At 41.4% G+C, this 15,052-nt stretch overlaps 1 long non-coding RNA gene across 8 annotated transcripts in view; it reads right to left on the bottom strand.

The window, feature by feature from the left end:
• LOC123841063 (uncharacterized) overlaps positions 1-15,052 on the bottom strand; it is a 284,524-nt gene that overhangs the window by 112,321 nt on the left and 157,151 nt on the right. For all 8 annotated transcript variants that reach the window (XR_010411401.1, XR_010411398.1, XR_010411399.1 and 5 more), the window contains one exon: positions 6,453-6,789. This is a non-coding gene — a long non-coding RNA (uncharacterized LOC123841063). The remainder of the gene's footprint in view (positions 1-6,452; positions 6,790-15,052) is intronic.

Here is a 15,052-nt window from a genome sequence, read left to right as displayed (position 1 = left end):
AATTGGTTTTTTTCTCTTGTCATAGATTTCTCCATCACACTACTCAACTTCCCTGAAAGAATCAGCATAAAGACAAAAACACAACAAAATCCCCTTTCTGCTCCTAAAACTCCTGTCCTGACTCCAAGTCCATGCCCTATATAAACACACAAGCTTTTGCCCCATGCCCTAGTGGACAGACTCCCAAGACTTTGAACCTGAAGAGAGCCCATTTCCAAGAGCAGGCCTTTCCATCCACCCAACTTTCTCAGACCACACAGCTCCTCTCCAAAGACAGGCAGCCAGAGCGGCTCCGCTGATCTCGGCAGGTGCAACAGCACAGAGAGAGGGGGACAGAGATTAAGAGGAGAAGGAGAGCTCCCTGGAGCCAGGATGCCGAGGTAGCAGATGAGGCCAGCTGTCAATCAGCTGTCTCTCAACAGCCTGAGCAGCGATCCTTCCTGAGGCCGTGGGGGCAGTGTTCTGAGTGGTGTTCTAGGACAGCTCCCTTCCCCTGGGCCAGCAGAGGCAGAGGCATCCTGTGATAAACTCTGAAATGCAGAGGAGAAAGAAAAACCCCAGGAGGAGAGTAGCCTGATTCTGGACCCTCCCCATCACATCTCTAAGCCTCCATTTCTCCCGCTCTAAAGCAGAGGTGGGTCAATGTGACATCTGAGAGAATACATGTAGGAGTGTTGCTACTAAACGAATGAAAAACTCACTAACTCAAAGTTAGTGGCTCTAAAACTTGAGGGTCTATCAGCACCACCTGGAGTGCCTGTTGAAACACCGATTACTGGCCTCACTCCCAGAGGTTCCATTCTTTAGATCCCGGATAAGGTCTGAGAATTTGCATTTCTAACTTCCCAGGCAGGGGATGCTGATGCAGCTGGTCAGGGACCACACTGTGAGAGCCACTGTGAAAGCTCAGGATAAATGTCAGCGAGAGTTACAATGGGAGATCACGAGGTATGTCCAGACTGAACAGTAAAAAGGAAACGATGTTATTGTCCAGAATAAGCAAGAAAATAATAAAACAGACAAGTATAAAACATATAATGCTTGAGTTGACAGTACTAAAATGTTGCAGTTTCATCTTTAAAGTCAAAAAGACTAGGAATTAATCAGACAGACATTTCTGACCAACCTTTATCTTCCAACTTAACAGAAAGAGACCAAGCCCACCACTCTGGAGCTGGAGCCTCACTGTCATGCCAAAGGGAGAGGAATCTGAAGAAAATTTCTCTCCAGGCTCTCTGTCTGAGGGCAGCAACCTTGAACTCAACCACCCTCTTCCCTTCCAGATGTCAGAGGGAGAAGCTTCTCAAGGCCGAGGGTGCCCTGGGACCCATCTCCTCCTCTTCCACGTCCTTGACCTTCTTGCATAGGGAGCTAAGAAGCTGGGCTGAGTATAAAGTGACTTTCCCCGCAAAGCTTACACACACCCTGCTAACGAGTTCATGAAAACCTCCAGGAACTGCTTAATGAATGCGATACATGTACGTGTGGTACAGCACATCCTGTGTGGGAAGTGATACTTCTCTGCTGGCGGTAACCCTTCTTTTGACTTCGGAGCTCACTGAACAGCTAACATCAGGTGACATTTATATGTGGAAACATGTGACATCATATTATTCCCTTTTGCTTAGTGACCTGTATAGGAACCAAATGGAAGCTGGACTAGAAATCAATATCAAACTGTTCAAACAAATTCCACTTAAAGAATGGTGATTTGGGGAAGTGAAAGAATTCTCCCTAGATTTGTTTACTGTGAAGTAGAAGGGAAGAGCATTTTTAACTGGTTTGAAATGACATCTGATGAAATGACATGGAAGGTGATGAAACATCATCCTCTGACCAAAGGTTCTGATTCATTTCAGTGCCTCCTCCTCTCTCTTGCCATCTTCCCATTTTACCCACTAAAGAGCTTCTCATATGAGGCTAAGAAAACCAATCAATATAAAGTCCAGTTTGAAAGTGAGTGCTAAAAACTTATCCATAATTAAGCTAAGTAATGGCCTCCTGAAAATTAATTGGGACAGACTCTGAAATCCATAAAGTTATAAAGTTAAAAAATTTATAAAGTTACAAAATCTCCAGTATCCCATTTTTCTATGTCCTTCCATCCAATTTCCTCTCAGACATCTGCATCTCTCTCTCTCCCTTCCTCTCTTTCTCTGTGAACCTCTCCCCGTCTCTCTTACCTATATTTCTTTTTTTTTTTTTCTTACCCATATTTCTTATTTAATAAACCTGTTTGCAAGAAAGGAAAGAATCTTGGGTTAGTCATTCACACTTTAGTGTGAATTAAAGTCAGTGAGTCAACTCTCACAGGAATGAGGATTTCAAGCCATAGCTCTAATTGTGGAATGGCTGTTTTTGAACTCCTTTAAGGATATTTCATGGAACAGCTAAATTCAAGGAAGAGGAGAGGAACTGCTCAAATCTGCCTTTGCATAAAGGCAGCCTTGATTCCAGTTTTGAGAAATGAGAGCCTTCAGCTGCCACTCCAAATTGAAAGTGAATTCCAATTAATGCACAGACATTGAGTGAAACTTATAATCTGTCCTTTGGGGATTTGTTGGTTTCAAAACCCTCCTCTTCTCTGGGCCTCAGAAACATCTATTCTGATGGCCTGTGTCAGCCTGGTAGGGTCTATTCTCACTCGACACCTGGTCTCTCCACTCTAGAAGCCCTGTCCCCCAGCAAGTTTTATTTTAAAAGACCCAACATGAGCTGCTTGGGCCAGATGCGGCTGTGAATCCTTCAACAAATGTTCTGCTCTAGTGAGCACGACCCTCTGAGCAGAAAGTTGATAGCGCTCTGACATATGGCTGGTCCCCTGGAGTCTCTCACTCCTCCCTCAGCCGGAAGAACTTCAAAACTCTGAGCCAGTGGAAAATTCAGTCTGTTCCAAGCAACAGAGACAAGTGTGCTCCCAAAACGAATACTGGCATTTGGAAATACCCTAGGGTATTATAAATATAATCTTTCTGAGGTGTGAGTGTGTGTCAGAGAGAAAGAGATGCAGAGTGTGCGCGTGTGTGTCTGCCTGCACACACGCATGGGTGTGTGATGACAGCAAGGGGCACGAGGACAGGCTCAAAGCCAAGTGTCAGTGTCAAGAATACGAGGTCAGGCATGGAAAAGAATGTCCACTCTGTGCCCAATACTAAATTCAGAATTTTCTATTGCTTCTCTCCTGAAGAAGTGGGGGAAAGGGAATTAGAGAAGGGGAAAAAAGGAGGAAAATGAGAGAAAGAGAGAGAAGCAAAGACAAGATGGAGAAAGAGATGAGTGGGGATGAGGACAGAAAGGAATAGGAAGTATTCTTACTTGACGGAGAACAAAAAGCCTGGACTGAGAGAGACAGTCAGAATGAAGAACTGCTGATCAGTCACAGGGCCTACCATCAGTTACAAGCGATTCATTTCTCCCTTTATTATGTTTTGCCAACTATCAACTTTCATATCCAAATAGCCCACCCCTCCCATAATGCTATGCCAAGCCTAATCCGCCATCCACAGGACATTCTGTTACCTGCCAAAGAGATGGGCTTGTTCTGGTGGGTCTTACCCTGTTCTGTGTCTCTGGACATGCTGCCCAGCCTCTGGGGCTGAGGAATAGAATGAAGTGAGGTGAACTGACCCTGTGACCTTCACTGCTCTTTAACCAACTGAGCTGACCAGCCAGAAGAGGCAACATGGCCCCAGTGCAGGGGCCCTTAACCCTTTATGCACCATGGTGCCTGTTGGCAGGCAGGTAAAGCCCACAGACACCTTCTCATAATAAGGTTTTAAATACATAGAACTATAAAAGAAAACAACTACATTGTTATGGTTATCAAATATTTAAACAGTATGTCATAGTAATATTTGTACTCCTTCATCAGTGCTTTAAGTACTAAGATCTGATGACGGGTCAAATAACTACTGTCCTTTCAAAGAGCAATGGGAGACGTTTTGAGACTATCAGGTAATATGAAAAGATCTGTGATTTCTATGGTGACAAAGTCACAATGCTAACACCACTGCAGTCTGCTGCCTGCATTCTTACTAGAAGGAAAAGCTAGATTTCAAGGAAGGGTTAGATAAAATGGAGATGTCTTTCTTTTCCCCATTCAAATGCATGAATCAAAAGGAAGGAAATAAAGGAGTCGCTGATGCTAACAATAACAGGAACCATAATAACAAAGCACCATCTGCTACAAGAACAACAGCGAACATGGCTGCCATCTATGGAGCCCCTTCTCTGTACCAGGCTCTGGGCTAAGTGCTTTCTGCATATCATTTCCCTTCATTCTCACTCTGTGGAAGGCGTCATTTGCCCACTTTATAGATGAGGAAACTGAGGCTTAGGGATTTTAGGGGACTTGTCCAGGATTGCAGGGGATGAGCAGTTGAGCCAAGAATGGAAGTCAGATTGTGTCTGTCTGTCAACAGAGCCCACATTCACCAAGTCTCTTGGAGAAAGAGGAGTGTAGGGGCAGGGAGAGAGAGACAGAGGTGAATGCCCAGAAGCACTGTTTCCTTTTTCTCATCCACACCCATGTTCAACTCGTGTGAAATGAGGAGATAGGGGTCAGAGAGGATAGGAACCTATAGATCACCGACACCAACAAAAATCTTCTCAGAAACACTAAAAAGGAGGAGCTATGCAGGAGGACTAGCTCTTTCAGATAGTCATATACCAAAATGCCTCTATAATTAATATAGCATGGTAATGGCACATGAATAGACAGACAGATCACTTGAACCTGGGTGGACCTTACTCGCCATGCAGCCACAAATGTGATCCATAAGCAGGTACTACCCTTGACTGAATCACACATACTGGTTTCTCAATAAGACTCTGCCAGGTTTGAGGGAGGAAGGACAACTAATTTTTCAAAATGGGTGTTCAAACAGGATCTGTTTCTGTTTAGGTCATCAGATAAGACTTGCACATCAATCAGTAAGTCACAAGACCAAACTAAGCTTAATTTAATGCAACCCAGGACTGCAGTGGCTTTCTTCATGATCACATCACATAGGTGACTCAAATTGGATTTATTTTCAAATAAAATCTCTCTGCCTTTGTCACACATACTATTGCTAAGCCGTGTCACATCCTAAAAGTGTGCCATTGGTGTTTTGGAAACAAATACAGTATCTTTCGTTTATCCCCATTACATTGAATTCCATGGTCATGTCACATCATGCAAACCCTTGACTATTTTTGCACTTTTTTGTTGTTATTAATGAGCATATCCTGGTAAACATTGCTTCTTCTCCTTCACTAAGATTTCAACATCTCTTCTAGAACCTGATGTGAGATAATCAAGAAACTAGACCACTTGCAGAATTTACCTTCCTCTTTCTTAAAAAATCAGATGGGCATTTGCCTATCTTATCTTTCATCTTCTCTCCCATAAACACAACTTGTCATAGTTCCCTAGATTTTCCTTTCAGGATTGAAACTCTCATCACCCACTGCTGGGAGTGATGTTGTTGGTGGTTCGTAAATGAGTTCCTCTTTAGGCATTGCTCTAGCCCAAAGGAGCTGCCTGCCCCTTTTGGGAAGAAACTGCCTCCAATGGCTGATCAATGGGTGGGTACAAAAGCCTGGTCCTGTCTCAGTTCAGACCTCTCAGAAGGGACGTCCCAGCTCCAGAGCTCCCGTAGAGGATCAGATACAGCCTTTGTTGCAAACGTACAACAGGTCAACCTCTCCCACTGCGCCATTGGATTTCCCTCGCTCTGCTACATCCTTCCTGTGAGCCTTCCCCCCTAACTATTCTGCATGCAAATCTCAGTGTCCATTTCCAGGAAACACCATCTGCAGTGCCCATCCCAGAACCAGTCACTGGGGTGTTCTAGACAAATCAAGACTCATCAGTGAAGCTGGAGGTGGGGTCAGTCCCACCAACATCCCATGGCCGCCTCACTGTCAGGGAGGGTTCGAATGGCAAGAGATACCAGCACTGTCGCTACACAATACAACATGCTGAGTGATATAACAGACATACAGACAATATCACAGCCCAACAACTGCTGTACTGTAGGTGCTAAGAAAAAAGAAAGTAGCCCCCGACACCCACAAATAATCACAGGTGGACTGTAATAGTATTACAAGCTGGTCGGACACTCATAGTCAGGCCATTTTGTTCTCCTGTTGCACATGAACAGTCTCACAGAACACCAACCTCAGATAAACTTACTCTGAACCATGATGAAGTGCAACAAAACAAGGTCACTGCATAATTTTGTCTATGCAAAGACAAAAACAAGGTCACTGTGCCACCCATCAAACCCAGTCATAGAACTGCCCTCACTCTCTGATGGTTTCCAATTTAGAGCAGATTCTTGATTTCTTAGACACTCCCTAAATCAGCCAACCAAAGCCCAAATCTTATAATAAGTTCTCTGTAACACTCTGTTACAGAGATGACCCATGGAGTACGTTTTCCTTCCATCAATGAGTAATAAACCCACCTTAGTTCATTGCTGGCATGTTCCTGGTGGTCTTGGCTGAAGGGTGCGGACAGCACTCAATAAGCATGTGTCGGGTGAATAACTGAGTGTATAGACGACAGTTCCCTCCTCTCTCAGGGGAGCCTTCATAGAGGAGGTGACCTTGGAGCTGGTTCTTGAAGAATGATTGGGCTTTTCCAGGCGAGCAGAACCAGAAAATCCTTCCCAGGCAAGGAAGTGGTATGCGCAAAGTTTGGCAGCACAAAAATGAGGATGATGAGTCCACGTGGGTGAGGTATGGGGTGAACTGGGAGGATGCTGGTACCAAATGTGCAGGTCCTTGTACATCCACTTAATCCTGTCATCAAAGAGGACAGAGAAGTTGGAAGTAAAGAGCTCTAAATTTGAAATCTGGCTGAAAGGAGAATTACCTGAGTAGCCATAACCAATTTTTTTTTCCTGGGCTTCCCCCCCGCATTTTTTTAAAAATATGGAGTGGGGTGGGGAAAGAGGGAAAGACACTTGCTTTTGTTAAATCAAAATTGCATATTTGGAGTTCTTCCAGTTTTCCTAATCTTAAATTTAAGGCACATGGCTGGCAACCTCAAGCCCTCTATTCCCTAATTATCATGAATTCTGAGAAGATCTAAAAGTTGGGGCCAACAGTGTAAGTCCTGGTATGAATCCAAAAGCCCAAGAACCAGGAGCACAGATGTCTGAGGGCAGGATAAGATGGATGCCTCACCTCGAGCAAAGAGCAAATTTGCCCTTCCTCTGCCTTTTTGCTCTCTGTGGGTGCTCAATGGATTGGATGATGCCCACTTGCATAGGGTAAGGTGATCTTTATTCAGTCTTCTGATTCAGATGCTAATCTCTTCCAGAGACATCCTCACAAATACATCCAGAAATAACATTTTGCCAGCTCTCTGGATACCCCTTAGCCCAGTCAAGTTGGCATATAAAATTAATCATCACAACTTGCTGATTGGTTGTGAGAGTACAGTACTATATAAGTGTTTGTTAATTACAGGTCTTTTGAAAATGACATATATCTGATAAATTGAAGTAGATCGAAATGCCTCCAGTCTTTTTTTTTTTTTAAGATTTTATTTATTTGCGAGAGAGAGAATGAGAGACAGAGAGCATGAGAGGGAGGAGGGTCAGAGGGAGAAGCAGACTCCCTGCTAAGCAGGGAGCCCGATGTGGGACTCGATCCCAGGACTCCAGGATCATGACCTGAGCCGAAGGCAGTCGCTTAACCAACTGAGCCACCCAGGCGCCCAAAATGCCTCCAGTCTTATAAGCCCTCTCTAGTGCCACCCTAGACCACAATTACAGAGAATTTTGTGTATATTTGGGAAATCCATGTTTCCATATTTTTACTACATGTGTATTGATAAACCATATAAGGTAGGCATTATTTTGTACTTTTAGACATAAATAGTATCACAATGGGTATCATTTTATGATGTGCTTTTTCCACTCAATATTATGTCCTGAGATCCAGAATTTTTGTTAATATATGCAAAACTCTTAGAACTGTGCCAGTAAACATGTATTAACTATTATTATTCTCATAATTTTTTAAAGATTTATTTATTTGAGAGAGTGAGCAGAGAGAGCGAGCACATGACTCGGGGGGAGGGGCAGAGGAAGAGGGAGAAGCAGACTCTCCGCTGACACGGAGTCAGGTGCAGGACCCTGGGATCATCACCTTAGCTGAAGGCAGACACTTAACCGGCTAAGCCACCCAGGCACCCCTATTTTCATAGTTATTAATATGTGGATTTAGATCATTCCTTGTAATCACTTTATAGTAATTGAACACTAATTATATTACCTTTTATTTAGGTTATTTCCAATTTTTTTGCGACTATAAACAAAGAATACCCCATAGAATATGCTTAAACAAGACATGGTCATACATTCACGAGTTTGTACTTACTGAAAAGTGGGTTGTAAGGAGAATGTACTTTAAATTTTGCTAGCTATTGTCAAATTGCTCCCCAAAATGTCTGTAACCATTAGTTCTCATAACCAATGTATGAGAATTCCTACTTTTCTAGATATCTGCCAAACACTGTGTCAGATTTTTCATTCTGTTCACTAATGTTTTTTAGTTCCTGCTCACTAATAAGTGAGATAGGACTTTTTTTCCTACATTTATTGGCCATTTAGGGACGTAACCTTTTCTGGGGTCACAGAACTCCTTGAGAATCTCCTTCAGAAAAATGCACATGAGCACTCGCACCACACTTTGTATATGAAGCCCCTCAACACCATCTACAGACTCCTCAGAGCAGAGATTCTCAAACCGTTAGTGGATATAAGAACCACCTGGGAAGTTTGTTAAAGTTCAGAATCCCATGACCCATCTTCAGGGATCCTGACTCAGGGTGTCTGGGTAGAGTCCAAAGGGTTGTTGCAGGTGGTAATTTTAAGAAAGACAGCTTTAAGGGTTCCTGGATTACCCGTAAGAAATCCTCTCTCTGCTTTCCAAAATGTTCCCTTTTCCCATAGCTATGAAACAAAGGATAAAGTCACTACATTTAATATACAAAAGCTGTAACCTGCCTTCAAACTGACACTGTTACTACTTTTAAATCCGGAGTTACTACTGTGGGGACACCCTGTGCCTCTCATCAACTTGGCTAGGAGGGTGGGTGAAAGGATGAAGAAATGGGGTTACATGTGATGCAAAGAAAGACCCCAGGAAAGGATAAAATTTAGGAAATTCTAACCTATACAGAAAAGGGTACATAAAAAGCATCTCCCTACTAAATATGAACAGCTTGTGTTTGGAATGGCTTGTGTTACTAATTTTAATACATGAGCAAGCTCATTTTTTGTCTATTAGATACTTTTTTAAAATTTATTTTTGTGTTTGTTAGATACTTTAAAGATTCTCTTGTGAAAAGAAGGAAATAAATTGTTTCCTCCCAGATCTAAATTCACATATGCGACTATTGTAAGATGAAGAAAATTGATCGCCTCAACTGCAAACAAGATATTTTCTGTTTAAAAACCTAGTACCAAGGAAGGCATGAACCAAAGAACTTGCAGAACATTTTGAGAGCAGTTAAGCATCCTTTTGGTATGACGATGATGTTACACTGATACATTTCTCCCCTTTCTTTTTCAGGCGGGCAGGTTTCAAGAGAGAGTTAATCCTTGTTTTTAACCAAGTCACACGCAAATGCATTCCTCTCTGAGCTGTTCAAAGGCCAGCATCCTCTTGTACCTTCCGTCTAATTCGGTTCTGCAAATGGTGCCAAGAACAAGAATTAGGATCCCGTTCTAGGACTTTAGAATGACTCACTGGTTAACTTTGGTCCAGCAACAATAGCAAAATGACTCAGTTGCTCTGTCTATGAAAGTGGGGCAGTGATGCTGGCTGCTTACCTCACACAAAGGGATGAAGGAGGGCCAGGCTTGGAGCGGGGGGCATTATGTGGGTGGGGAAGAGGAGGGTGCCCAAGAAGAACCGGAAGACCATGGAGGGGGCAACCTGACACAGAACTGAAAGAAATCTGTGAGTAGGGTGTTCTATAAACAGTGGGGAAAACCAAACGAAGTCAACTCCCATCCCTTGTCCTTCCAGAGACTAGCTTTCTACTTTCACAGGTAATTCATTGGGTTCAAAGTGAAAATGATGGTCCAGGCTTTCAGAAACTTTCTAATGCCCATTATCTTGTTCATTTGGCCATATATTATTTCTCATACTATTAGATTTTCCAATCTAGACTGTATGTTCATTAAACATGGGAATTATGATTGATATACAGGTATACGTATATATGTATATACAAGGTAAAATACCTGTAACTCTCAGTATAAATACTGTGTGTGTTCAGCGAATGAATTCTCACACGTGGAGTAAAACAAAACACACACCCACACACCCACACCCACACAGCAGCATTATTCCCCAGGATTCAAGCCAGGCAAAAGAACAAGGGTTGGGGGCGGGGGGGGGGGGGAGGAGACACGTGCTGGGAAGACACTTCTACTTACATATTCATTCCTGCCTGTATTATTTATGATATAGATAAAATTGCAGTAATGGAGACCAAGTAACCATGACTTAAACAGAAGTTTATTTTTCTCTCATATAATGTGGCTGCTCCATAGCGTCCAAACTCGAGTTCCTTCTACCTTTCTTAGGGTGTTATTCTCATCTGCATGATCCAGGTAGCTCACCACAACATCCACATCCTGACTGAGTAGGAAAAGAAAGGAAAGTACACCTTCCCTTGCAAGAACACATCTCTTCACAGCCCTTTGGCTAGAGCTTAGTCACATGACCACACACCTAGCTGCAAGGGAGCTTGGGAAATGTAGTCCATATTCTGAGTAGCCAACGGTCCAACTAAAAATCACTGCCCTCTAACAAAAAAGAAGGGAGAAATGAATATTGTGGCAATTAGCCATCTCTGTCACACTGGGCAGCATCAAAAAAAACAAAAGTAAAAAGATGTGGATTTCCCAGAATTGCTAGGAAAAAAGCCCCCTTGGACTCAGAAGTAGCTGGCATTAGCTGGTATCATGAGAGTACTGATCTACCTGCAGTCATTCCAGACGTTCATTCAGGGAAAAGACCATTCTCAACTTTGCGTATTTGCCTTTTAAAAGCCTGCACTTTCTTGTACTAATCTCTGATACTCTCAAACTTCTTTTCCTATGTCAAATTTGGGTGTTCATACTACAGATAAAATTTTATGTTTTTTGACCTTAGGGCAGTAAAAGCCCACTTTGATTACTGTGTGTATACAAGACTAGAAAATTAATGCATTTGGTGTGAAATCAGGGATCTGCCTGCATTCAACTTGAAAAATAAGAATAAAAAGCCAGTGAGCATGCCCAGAGTGGGCATGATCAGACAACCTTCTAGTCATAAAAATTAGAGTAACCATATAATAGTTAAAATCTACGGAGCTCCCCTCCACTTGCTAGATGGGATGCTGCGTGATTCACGAATTGCTTAATAAAGCCAAATAGATTTTCAAATAAAAAAATAGTTAAAATCTATTGAGGACTTACTTTCTGCCAAATGCTTTATCTGCATTATCTTATTTAGAATGCTAAAATTAAAAAAGTGTTGAGGAGGGTGTTACTATTACTATCTTCATTTTCAGCTGAGGAAACTGGGCTTAAGAGAGTTAAGTAACTTGCCCATACTACCCAGCTACCAAGTGGCAGAGCCTGGACTTGAACTCAAGAATCTAACACTAGTATTGGTATCTTTAACCACTGGGCATACTGCCATGCTGGTGGAATACAGGACTGTGAGCAATGTCCCATGCAACCTTCCTGCCAACAATCACATGCATAGCTATTGACCCTGTCAATCACTCTGTCTGCAAGTATTGGGGTGGGAGACCTAAGCAAGAGAACAAAAGTTCAAACCTTCAGTATTTAAGAAGTTGTCTTAGAAAATTAAAGCCTCCATAAAGCCTTCGTACAATGAAAAAATTCAGAAAAACTTTAAATATATTAAAAATAGTTCTACATTTGACAATTTTCTTCTGTGATTATTAGTGCTCACAAAATCTAAGCTATTCCAAATGTCAGATCTACAAACTACTCTTTTGTAGCATTTGCTGCTATTGTAGCTTATCACGTAATAATTTAAGTTTACCTTGGTGGAGTGTAGACTCCAGGAAGATATGTCCCTGGCTTTATTCCCAAATTCAGAACAGAATGGTATCCAATAATTATTTATTGAGTGAACCAGTGTTTTCCGTCAATATATCCTTTTAGCATTATTTGCAACCTATTAGAAATAGTTAATATAAATATTATAATTATATTATCAGATGTTGTTGTGCTTCAAAATTTGATACTAAGAACTTGCACTATAAAAAGTTTTGCTTAATCCATGCTAACTTATCACAGGAATTTAATATCCCCCTGACTTGTGTGTATCTGTGTTCCCTGTGGAATTTCATTTCTATTAATAAGTTTGTTTACTGGACTACTTTTTGCCCCCAACATTTTGTGTGGTTGGTTTTAAATTTGACACCAGTGGATATGAATGAGTCAAGTCATTAAGATCTCAAACTGCTTCAGAACATGGTAATTAAGCTCCAAGAAGAATGACCCCAGGACCCATCTGTCCTTAATAAATCCATTCTTGAAAAGAAATTCCTTCTCCTAGTTAAATTAATTTCCCCTAAAAATTCCAGGTGAAAATTCCGGAATTATTTTTACCCTGGAATTCTTATTCTTCATCACCTAGGCAGAAAAGATTCCTACTAAATTTACACAGATCCTGAAAACTGAAAGGACTTTACTTCCTTAGGGTTTTTTAGTGGTTGCCCTCTCAAATGCATGTTTCTTTTATTGCTTCCTTTTTTGAACAAGCCCTCTCTCCACATCTATCTTCTACTCCAGATTTTCAGCTGCAAGATTATAAAGAACCAAGGATTTCCCAGGTGAGAACTGGCCATCAGCTTAAATATATCATGTGAGCCCTTAGTCTCTGAAAGGATAAAAGCACCAGTGTCTGTGAGGTTAAATCGAGGACTTCTCACTAAACACTCACTGGAAGAAAACATGCAGACTGGCTAGCTGGTTTTCTTCCACAAACTTTTTCCCCCCAACTTTTTATTTTGAAAGTTGTCAAACTTTTAGAAATGTTGAAAGAGAAAAAAAAAAGAAATGTTGAAAGAACAGTTTAATGAATAGCTATGAACCTAAACAGTTGTTAGCATTTTCCATGTTCCAAATGCTCCAGAGAAAATTTTCTTTCTCTTTATACATCTATATACTTATGGATATAGATGTACACATTTACATACTTTTTACTGAACCATTTGAAAGTAAGTTGAAGAAATTATAATACCTCACCCTTAAATATTTACATCGTATTGCCTAAAAAAAACAAGAATATTCTCCTACATTGCCACAATACCATTGTCATACCCAAAAAATTTATCATAAATTCGATAATATTATATAATACACAGTACACAATCACATTTCCCTAGTTGTCCCATAATATGCATTATAGTTGGACTTTTTTCTTCTTCCCTTTTTTTTTTTTTTTGATGGGGAGGGAGGGCTCCCCATATTCATTCAAGGTTCACACATTGCATTTGGTTATCATGTATATTTAGTCTCTTTTAATCTAAGTTTATATACTTCCAGCCCTGACTTTTTTGTTTGCTTTGTTTTTAAAGTTTTTTGAAGAGTCCAGGGTAGTTGTCTTGTGGAACATACCATATTCTGAGTTAATCTGATTGTTTCCTTGTGATTCAATTCCGCGTAAGCGATTTTGGCAAGCATAATACATTGTGATGCTGTTCCCGTGAACTTTGAACAAACTCCAGAACAAGGATTTTTATCAAGGCCTGAGTGATCAGATTCAAAAGAGTAAGGGGGGAAAAATGAGATTTAATATATACTGCTTTTAACAGAAAGGTGAGATGTCCAATGCAAAATGAAAGATGGGGTATCCAAGATTCGTGTCCAAGATTATTACTAACTTATGTGTGTTTGAAAGGGGCCCTTGTCATGTCAAATCTAACAACCTTTGTGATATCATCAGAACTGAGATTTGGGTAGGGTCAGCATCTGCCCTTGCAAAGTGGATAATGCCTAATTTTGTGCAATTTCAGGAAGGCAGAAGGCCACTCTGTCCCACTCAGCTACACTACCTCTATTGTGTTAGCAATGATTCCCATCTACTCTTATTAACCATCAAAGCTCTTTAACGAATAGGTACTATATGTCAGGCCTTATGCTTAGTGTTTTATTGATCTCTACTTTACAACAACCCCATGAGGTAAACATTACTATTCCCATGTTATAGATGGGAAACTGAGGCTTAGTGATACAACTTCATCAAGGGTCCAAGCAGCATATTCAAGATTTGAATCAAAATCCACCTCACTAACTAAAGTTCCATAATCCCATGTTCTATCTGGTGCTCCTCTATTCCCCAATCTCACCTCATTCACCAAATAGCTTTGTCTTCTTTCTCTAGACCATACACTGCACTGAGCATCCAACAGCAGCATTTTATGCCAATAGGTCCTTCTAGAAATTAAACCATTATTGTTTGTGCCATGTCTACTTTGTGCTAGGCTTCTTGCTGAATGCTCTTCACACATTTCCTCGTAATGTGTGGAACCACGTAAAGAAGGTGTACATTATTAATGTCCCGTGGTCACTCAACTAGTAAATGGCAGAGTAGAGACCTAAACCAGATCTGACAAGAGGCCCGAGCTCCCAACCAAGATACTTTTCTGCCTGGCTGGAGGAATAACATGGCAACCCTGAACAATACAATGGCACCGAGACTTACAAATAGTAATAAAGGCCAAAACACTGATTCATTAAGCTCTGAACTCCTCTGCCCCCACACTACCAGGAGCACAACTCCAAAAGAGACTCCCAGAACATTCCCCTAAATGGGCCATGGGCTCATCGGCTCCTGGGAGCAAATCACTACACAAGACTCCTCCCCTCACAGAAAAAAAATATTAGTCCTCCTATATTCAGCAAGAACCGGGAGCCAAGATACCACTAACGGGAAAACACACACACACACACACACACACACTCTCTATCTCTATTTGAATTTCCTCCTACACTCAAACACTTTGAGATGATTGATT

The sequence above is a fragment of the Mirounga angustirostris genome, unplaced genomic scaffold, assembly GCF_029215605.1.
Source record: "Mirounga angustirostris isolate CCGP_5_RB_7025 unplaced genomic scaffold, mMirAng1.0.hap1 SCAF_5, whole genome shotgun sequence".
Taxonomy (NCBI): Eukaryota; Metazoa; Chordata; class Mammalia; order Carnivora; family Phocidae; genus Mirounga; species Mirounga angustirostris.
This window is presented reverse-complemented; position numbering and strand designations above follow the sequence as displayed.